At 46.2% G+C, this 8,622-nt stretch overlaps 1 pseudogene; it reads left to right on the top strand.

The window, feature by feature from the left end:
* Positions 1-748: 748 nt before the first annotated feature.
* On the top strand, positions 749-3,653 carry LOC115777510 (uncharacterized protein K02A2.6-like; annotated as a pseudogene).
* The last annotated feature ends 4,969 nt before the right edge of the window (positions 3,654-8,622 follow it).

The following is an 8,622-nucleotide window of genomic DNA, read 5'->3' as shown; positions in this document are numbered from 1 at the left end:
GCACCTGGCACGATGACTTACAAACAGGCTGTGACTGTGCTTAAAGATCACTTCACACCGAAACCGCTTGTTATAGCCGAGAGGTTCAGGTTCCACAAGCGAAATCAGGGGAAGGAGAAACGGTAGCACAGTATGTAGCAGTGCTCAAGAAGCTATCGGAACACTGTGAGTTCGGGGCTTGCCTAGAGGACGCTCTGAGGGACAGATTTGTTTGCGGATTGAAATGCGAAGCTGTGCAGAAACGCCTTCTGACTGAGGAAAACCTCACGTTCAAGAAAGCTGTTGAACATGCAGTGTCAGCAGAGACAGCAGCACGCGACGTACAGCAGTTAAGTAATTCCCTGAAAGTAAACGCAGTGTTTTCGCAAGGTGAAAAATGCCGCCGCTGTGGGAAGGGAAATCATAGTGATGATGACTGCTGGTACAAAGACCGCGAATGTCACCAGTGCGGGAGGAAGGGCCACACGAAACGAATGTGCAGGAGTAAATCAAAAAGCAGTCATGAAAGAGAACATAAACACAAAGATATTAAGCCTGAACAGAAAAGCCATGCACACAAACGCAGCGTGAAAGATAGAAAGAAAAAGATCCATCACGTCGAGGCGAATGAAAGTGAAAGTGAAGGAACGAAATCGGATAGTGACAGTGACTTGGGACTGTACGCAGTGTCTCAGAAAGGGAAATATTCACGCATATCAGTAGTGCCAACAGTTAACGGAAAGAAAATGGAGATGGAATTGAATACAGGGGCTGCAGTGTCATTGATTCCTTGGGAACTGTACAAACGAAAGCTGCATAAGTTTCCTCTGCAACCCACTGATATCATACTAAAGACATACACAGGAGAGCCTTTGGCACCAGAAGGAGTTGTTAAAGTGCAAGTGGCATTGAACAAGCAACACGCTGTCTTGCCACTGCATGTGGTGAAGGCGGATGCTCCACCATTATTTGGCAGGGAGTGGCTGAGAGCCATTCAACTAAATTGGAGAGACTTAAAGACTGTACATGCAATTGAGTACAGACAGACAGCTTAGAGACAGTGTTAAAGAGACACTCCGCTGTTTTCTCCGATAAGTTAGGCACCATGAGAGGAGTGAAAGCCAGGCTCACTCTAAGACCAAACAGTGTACCCAAATTCTGCCCACCACGCAATGTGCCATATGCTCTTCGACCGCGAGTGGAAGCTGAGCTGACACGCCTCACTGAGCTTGGCGTCATCTCACCTGTGGCGCATAGTGACTGGGCTACGCCAGTGGTGCCCGTGAACAAGAAGGACGGCGCCGTGAGACTCTGCGGGGACTTCAAAGTCACCATCAACCCAGCTCTCTGCATCGACAAGTACCCAATTCCACGTATTGAGGACTTGTTTGCTTCTCTCGCTGTAGGTCAACGCTTCAGTAAACTGGATCTATCTAATGCATATCTACAGATGGAAGTAGAAGAGAGCTCCAAGAAGTTGCTGACCATCTCAACACAGAAAGGACTGTTCTGCTTCAACCGCTTGCCGTTTGGTGTAGCGTCATCGCCCGCCTTGTTCCAGAAGGCAATGGACCAGGTGCTCCTCGGACTGCCACACACTCACTGCTACCTGGACGACATACTGGTCAGTGGTCCTGACAAGCAGACACACCTGAAAACTCTGGATGCAGTACTCAGCAGGCTAGAGGAATACGGCCTGCACCTCAAGCAAGAGAAATGTCTCTTCTTCCAGGAATCCGTGGAATACCTGGGCCACATCATCGATGCTGCTGGGCTCCACAAGTCACCGGAGAAGGTACGTGCCATCGTGGAAGCACCAGCACCAGGCGATGTAAGTAAACTTCGATCTTTCCTAGGAATGCTAAACTATTATGGACGCTTTATCCCTGATCTGGCCACTGTGCTAAAGCCGTTGAATGAACTGCTGAACAAAGAAAAGAAATGGCAGTGGACGTCAGCCTGTGCATCAGCGTTCCAGAAAGCCAAAGCACTCCTGGTATCACAAGAGGTGCTCACACACTACAACCCTGAGTTGCCGCTCCGTCTCGCTTGCGATGCTTCACCCTATGGGGTCGGAGCTGTTCTCTCGCATGTCATGCCGGGATGGCGATGAAAAACCCATCGCCTATGCATCCAGAACTCTCAGCAAAGCAGAACAAAACTACGCTCAGATTGAGAGGGAGGCGTTAGCGATAGTCTTTGGAGTACGCAAGTTCCACCAGTACCTGTATGGCAATACATTCACGCTACTCACTGACCATCGCCCGCTTACAACCATCTTCAGTCCAGTGAAAAGCACACCATCCATGGCTGCAGCTCGCATGCAACGCTGGGCGCTCATGCTTTCCGCTCACAATTACACCACTGAGTACCGAAAGGGGGCCCTACATGCCAACGCTGATGGACTGTCAAGGTTACCGCTCCCTCATGCCCCCAGTGAGAAACAAGGTGCAGTGGAGGTGTTCTACACGTCACAGTTGGACACATTGCCAGTCAGCAACGCCGAGATCAAGCGTCACACCATGTCGGATTCCACCCTGTCCCGTGTCATGGAAATGGTCACAACTGGTCGTTTTCCAGCTGCAAAGGACGCAGGTGAGCTGTCTCCCTATCTCCAGCGCCGCCATGATCTCACTGTGCAGCACGGATGCCTTATGTGGGGGTTGAGAGTGATTGTGCCACCCAAACTGCGCCCCCGGGTGCTGACAGAGCTACACTCAGCACACCCAGGTGTAGTAAGGATGAAGAGCTTAGCTCGTAGCTACGTTTGGTGGCCCAGCATCGACTCCCAGATCGAGCACCAAGCAAAATCATGCCACTCATGTCAACGAGTGCAGAAAGACCCTGGCCTAGCACCCTTACACCCGTGGATGTGGCCATCCAGTCCTTGGGAACGGATTCATGTGGACTTTGCAGGTCCATTTGAAGGGCACATGTACCTGGTCATAGTGGACGCACACTCCAAATGGCCCGAGGTGCACATCATGGATAGCACCACATCCAGCAAAACCATCCAAGTGCTTAGGGGACTTTTTAGTCGCTATGGCATTCCACACAGTCTTGTAAGCGACAACGGCCCTCAGTTCTGCTCTGAAGAATTCAGCACGTTTCTGAAAGCCAATGGAGTCAAACACATTCGCTCAGCACCATACCACCCTGCCTCCAATGGCTTGGCAGAGCGATTTGTGCAAACCTTCAAGCACGCTCTGAGATCTTCCAGAGGAACTACACCAGTGCAGCAGCGTCTGGATACGTTCCTCCTGACCTACCGTAACACCCCCCATGCAACAACCAAGGAAAGCCCTGCAATGCTGTTCATCGGACGCAAGCTGCGTTCTCGACTGGATTTCCTGAAACCAAGTATGGCTGGAACAGTGCACCAGTCACAAGAGGCTCAACAGCAACGACGCCAGCTACACTCTAAACAGAGACAGTTTGAACTTGGTGAGCCAGTGCTCGTGCGTGATTATAGGAGGGGGGAGGATAAGTGGACGCAAGCTGTGGTGATCGAGAAGACCGGACCAGTGTCCTACAAGGTACATGTGGGTACACAAGGGGTCTGGAAGCGTCATGTGGACCAGATGCTGACTCGGCCCGAGTCAGACCCACCAGAGACTGCAGGGAGTTTTCCTGTGAGTTTGTCCGCTGTCACTTCCTCAGACAACCACACCTGACCCAATACACCTCAACAGAAGGAGGATACTGATACAGTGCCACACACACCACATGCACCACCAAAAACACCCAAAACACTCAAGACACCACAGTCCACAGAAATGACACACACAGAACATTCAGAGACAACAGGGACTGTACGACGATATCCTGTGAGGATCACACGTCCACCGGTACGTTACAGGGATCAGTAAACTTAACAACCACGAAAAAAAAAAAAAAAAAAAAAGAGTTGAACAATGTTGACATTCCAAGATGTTGTAAAAAAAAAAAAAGAAAAGAAAAGTTGAAGAATGTTTAAGAATGTTTGCTTTTGTAGAATGTTGTTAAATGGTTCTGAGTTTTGATATTTGAAGTGATTATAAGCTGTGACATAACTCTCCTATTTTCTGGTAATGTTGTGGAGAAGTAAAGAAAGAAATAATCTCATGTAGTTTAAAAGGGGATATAATGTCTTATGTTTGTTTCCTAAGAAATGTTTTTGTTACTGACAACAAATCTTAGTGGGGAGGAGATATGTGATGTATGAACCTAGAGATGTCCTACCAATACTTACCACAGGGGGGCAGACCGCCACTAGGGCATACAGGGGTTCTGATAGCAACAGTAGCATAATAAACAAATGAGTGAACCAGCAAGAAGTTGTCCTCCATGCTCTGTGTGTCGAGTAATAATGTTTACTTAGTGACACTATAAGGGAGCAACATAACAATGTCTGTGATCTTTACACATTTTGAAGCATCTACAGTGACACTCTGCAATTTCTTTGCAGGTAACTTCTCTGCACCACCTTTCTGCCGCTTCGGTTTCTCCGTGTTTCCTGTCCTTTAACACAGTGGTCCCCAACCTTTTTTGAGCCGCGGACCGGTTTAGTGTTAGAAAATATTTCCACGGACCGGCTTTTAAGGTGTGGCGAATAAATACGTCAAAATAAATGATACGACCATAACCAAGTGTGATATTTTCTACGTATAATAATAAAAAACGGGAATCCACTTTGTATTCGTATGCAACTCTATCAGCAGCGTCCTCGTAACATCCCGCCTCAACATGAATAACAGGCTCTCTGCCCACAGCGCTCCCTGGTCAGCTGTTAGAGCCATGGTAAAACATGCCTTCAAAATAAGATACACCGCAAAAACAAATACAGTAGAAATCACCTCAGTCGGATTCAAATGGCCCAGTTTGGGGTCTATTATCGAATTTCGCTGCAATGGCTTCTGCTTCATCTATGAATTTGCTTCTGCAAATTTTATAATCTGAAATTTTACTCGTAAGTGCAAGTTTGTAGCTTACACTTGCCACGATTGTCCCCGGTGAAATGAACTGATATAAACACAAACAATTTCCAGGCGTTGTTAGTGTGTGTGTGTAGTTGTGCATGAACGAGCCGATGCATGGAAGTGGGCGGACAGGAGCTGAGGAGGGTTTTAGCGCTAAACTCATCCAGTTTATGCGATCACATTTAACTGGAAATTTATTACAATGGGACCAGATTTTTCATCCGAGGTAGGTGAATATCCGACGGATTTATGTGATGATTTTATTGGAATTAATGTTAGGAAAAATCAGGACCTGCAGATGCCATCCAACTAGAGCGAAAACCCGATTTGTGCGACTTCGACTTAGGTGATTTTTACTGTATAAAGCGCATGAAAAATACAACTCACCATAACACTGAATCAGTGTAAGCCCCCTGAGCTTGTTTCTCTGATACTCATTTTTGCTGGCTTCTGGTTTGACTGGGTTCGGCCGATTTCACATGGAGCGTGGCTGCAGAGCCGCGGTGTCAAGCGCTGGAGAGTCAGTTTGATGGCTGGGTCTACCTCACTGCTATCCCCGGTGTTGATAAATAAAAATGGTAAATGGACTAGTTCTTACATAGCGCTTTTCTACTCTTGTTGAGCACTCAAAAATTTAAAGAAGCGTTATGTAGGTCAACCAACCGATTTCGTTAGACAGGCCTGAAGCTTCTGGGTTTAATTTTAGCGGTGACGTATCATGTGAGCAGAAACGTCTTGACACGTCAAGAGGAAGTCATGGAGGGAAGTAACGGAGCGAATCCGCCCATTTTTCAAAATAAAATATAGTTTAGGCGCAGATAATAAGTAAAACGGAAATAATTTACGTTATTTATTCTTTATGTGCGGCCCGGTACCAAATGTCCCACGGCCCGGGGGTTGGGGACCTCTGCTTTAACACACGCGCTCAACACTGAAAGTAGCGGAGTTACACGGGACCACGCAGAGAAAGGGTGGGGCCGCTTTCATCCTATATCCTGATTGGTTCCATCCACTGTCTATATTGAAGATGGAACAATGGGCCACCCCCTCTGAATTGTGGGCCGGTCTCTTAGGAAAAAAAAAAAAAACCCAACAACGTCGGCCCCTGAAGACTGTTGGCCCACCGGGCAAATGCCCGGTACGCCCGATTGCCAGTCCACCCCTGGCTCCAAGAGAGCCTCGCTCTCTGAAAGACCTCCATGAACAGCTGCAGCAGCTCTGCACTTTTACAGCCACTTCTGTTCATCCCAAAGCTGTGAAGAGAGCACAGCTTCTTCCTCAGAGTCAGCTCAGCTTCATCACATTAATACTACAGACCAGGGACGCCCAAAGGGTGGCAGGTGGTGCAGGTGGGCCACAAGAACTGGGTTTAAAGAGGACTCGTAACTTTATGAGATCAAAAACAGTAAAATGTGATAAATGATGCTCATTAAACATGAGGAATGAGCACAGGTGAGTTGTGTCCAGGTAAACAGTCCCTCTGAGAGGAAACAGTGCTGATGGGAATCAAACAGGAAACAGGAACACTGATCTGAGTTTGGAGAACTTTGATTGTTTCAGCAGCTCTAAACCAGAGGTGGTAAAAGTACTGACATTCTATAGTTAAGTAGAAGTACAAGTACTTGTGTTAAAAATACTTTGGTAAAAGTCAAAGTACTGGTTCAACTTCTTTACTGAAGTAAAAGTAAAAAAGTACAGGCTCTGAAATGTACTCAGAGTAAGAAAGTAAAAGTAGTTCTTTGGAGGACGTTTCTACCTGATATTGTTGTGTAAAGCTGACTGAAGCTCATTATATATTATTGTAATAATATAAACATGAGAATAGAAACATTATTCAATCTAAATTTGAATCCTAATGAATGCACTCAGCTTGAATCTGTTCTGTAGGACACAAACTGTGAAAGGGAATTTAAACACAGCTCTGTTCTCTGTGTCCTCCATAGTAGAGGGTGACTGTGCCTCCACCTAAACACCAACATGAGGATCCTCAGGGGTTCCAGTGGGATTCAGAAGGTGGAGGAACCCTAAGATCAGCTGTAGTGGCTCTGCATGGGGAGAAGAACCACAGCTTTCTATTGTAGCTGCAGTAAATGATGTTGGTGTGCAGGCTGTGATCAGCTGACCTGCTGCTCTCTCCTTCCTCTTTCTTCCATCTTTCTCCATCTGAGTGAAGTTATCGCTCATTCTTTGCTCTCCCTGAAATACAGCAGCTCTTCTTTTAGCTCGCAGACACACTGTGTGACAAACTGCACACACTTTGTGTGTTTGCTGATATTTGTTGAGCATTTAGAAATGTTGCATTTACCTGACACACGTTACTGTCTTTATTTTTGCTCTTTAGGGGCATATAAATCTGTGTATCATCCACATAGCAATGGAAAGTAATTTTATGCCTTCTAAGGATGGAGCCGAGGGGGAGTAGATATAAAGAAAACAACTGAGGTCCAAGTATCGAACCCTGTGGCACCCCACACGACAAAGGAGCAGGGGATGATTTAAAATCACCTAGGTTAACATAAAAAGACCTATCAGCCAAATATGACCTAAGCCACTCTAAGGAAGGTGCCTTGGAAACCCACATACTGCTGTAAATGAGAAATTAAAATACTATGATCCACAGTGTCGAAGGCGGCTGTCAAATCTAAGAGAAGCAAAACCACTTAGTCTCCTGCATCTGTAGCTAAAAGGATATCATTAAAAACCCTCAGCAACACAGATTCAGTACTATGAAGAGGTTTAAAGCCAGACTGAAAGACCTCAAGGATTTTATTTTCATCTAGGAAGGCTTTCAATTGGCTAAAAACAACTTTCTCTAGGATTTTAGACAGAAAAGGAAGCTTAGAAATGTTCCTATAATTGGGTAAAACAAAGGGATCAAGACCAGGTTTTTTGATCAGTGGTTGAATTGTTGCACATTTAAAAACTTTAGGAACCACACCAGTAGACATTAATGAGAGCCAGGACCAGTGGGCCTAAGACAGAAATAACCTCCTTAAAAAGTCGAGGTGGGATAGTGTCAGTCGGAGAGCCTCTGAGGGCTTCAGGTGACCAACAGTCTCACATAAGGAGGACAGAGTGACAGGCTCAGACTGGTACAGAGCAGCAGAGCCATGAACAGAGACTGAGGGGTCAAAGGCTGGGGATAATATATGAGCCCTAACACTGTTCACTTTATCCACAAAATAAACTGCAAAAAAAGTGAAGGCTCAATGCCAGCACACTGACGGGTGTTTAAAACATTATCAATGATATTACATAATACACGAGGCTTGTGACAGTTACGCAGAATGATGCTAGACAAGTGCTCCCGATTGGCATCTTTCACCACTAGCTGGTAGTGATGCCAACAGTCTTTTAGTACTTGGAACGACACTTGTAACTTGTCTTTTTTCCACTTTCGTTCGGCTTTTTGGCGTTCGCGTCGAGCAGCACGAGTCGTATCATTTAACCAGGGTTCTAACTTAATCTTAGGTTTCCTGGTTTTTAGTGGGGCCACTTCATCTAAAACGGACTGGCAAACAGAATAAAAGCAAGAAGTGAGCATCTCTGTATCAGAAGATACAGACTCAGGAACGTTCTGATCAAGAACAGCAGGAAGGTCAGTAGCAGTGAGCTGGTTTACGATCCGACAGCGCCGTGCAGAAGCACGAGGTTTAACAAAGTTACAGGGCAGAACAATGTCTTT

This window comes from Archocentrus centrarchus, unplaced genomic scaffold, assembly GCF_007364275.1.
Source record: "Archocentrus centrarchus isolate MPI-CPG fArcCen1 unplaced genomic scaffold, fArcCen1 scaffold_55_ctg1, whole genome shotgun sequence".
In the NCBI taxonomy this organism is placed as follows: Eukaryota; Metazoa; Chordata; class Actinopteri; order Cichliformes; family Cichlidae; genus Archocentrus; species Archocentrus centrarchus.
Note: the sequence above shows the minus strand (reverse complement) of the source record. Positions and strands in the feature narration are given on the sequence as shown.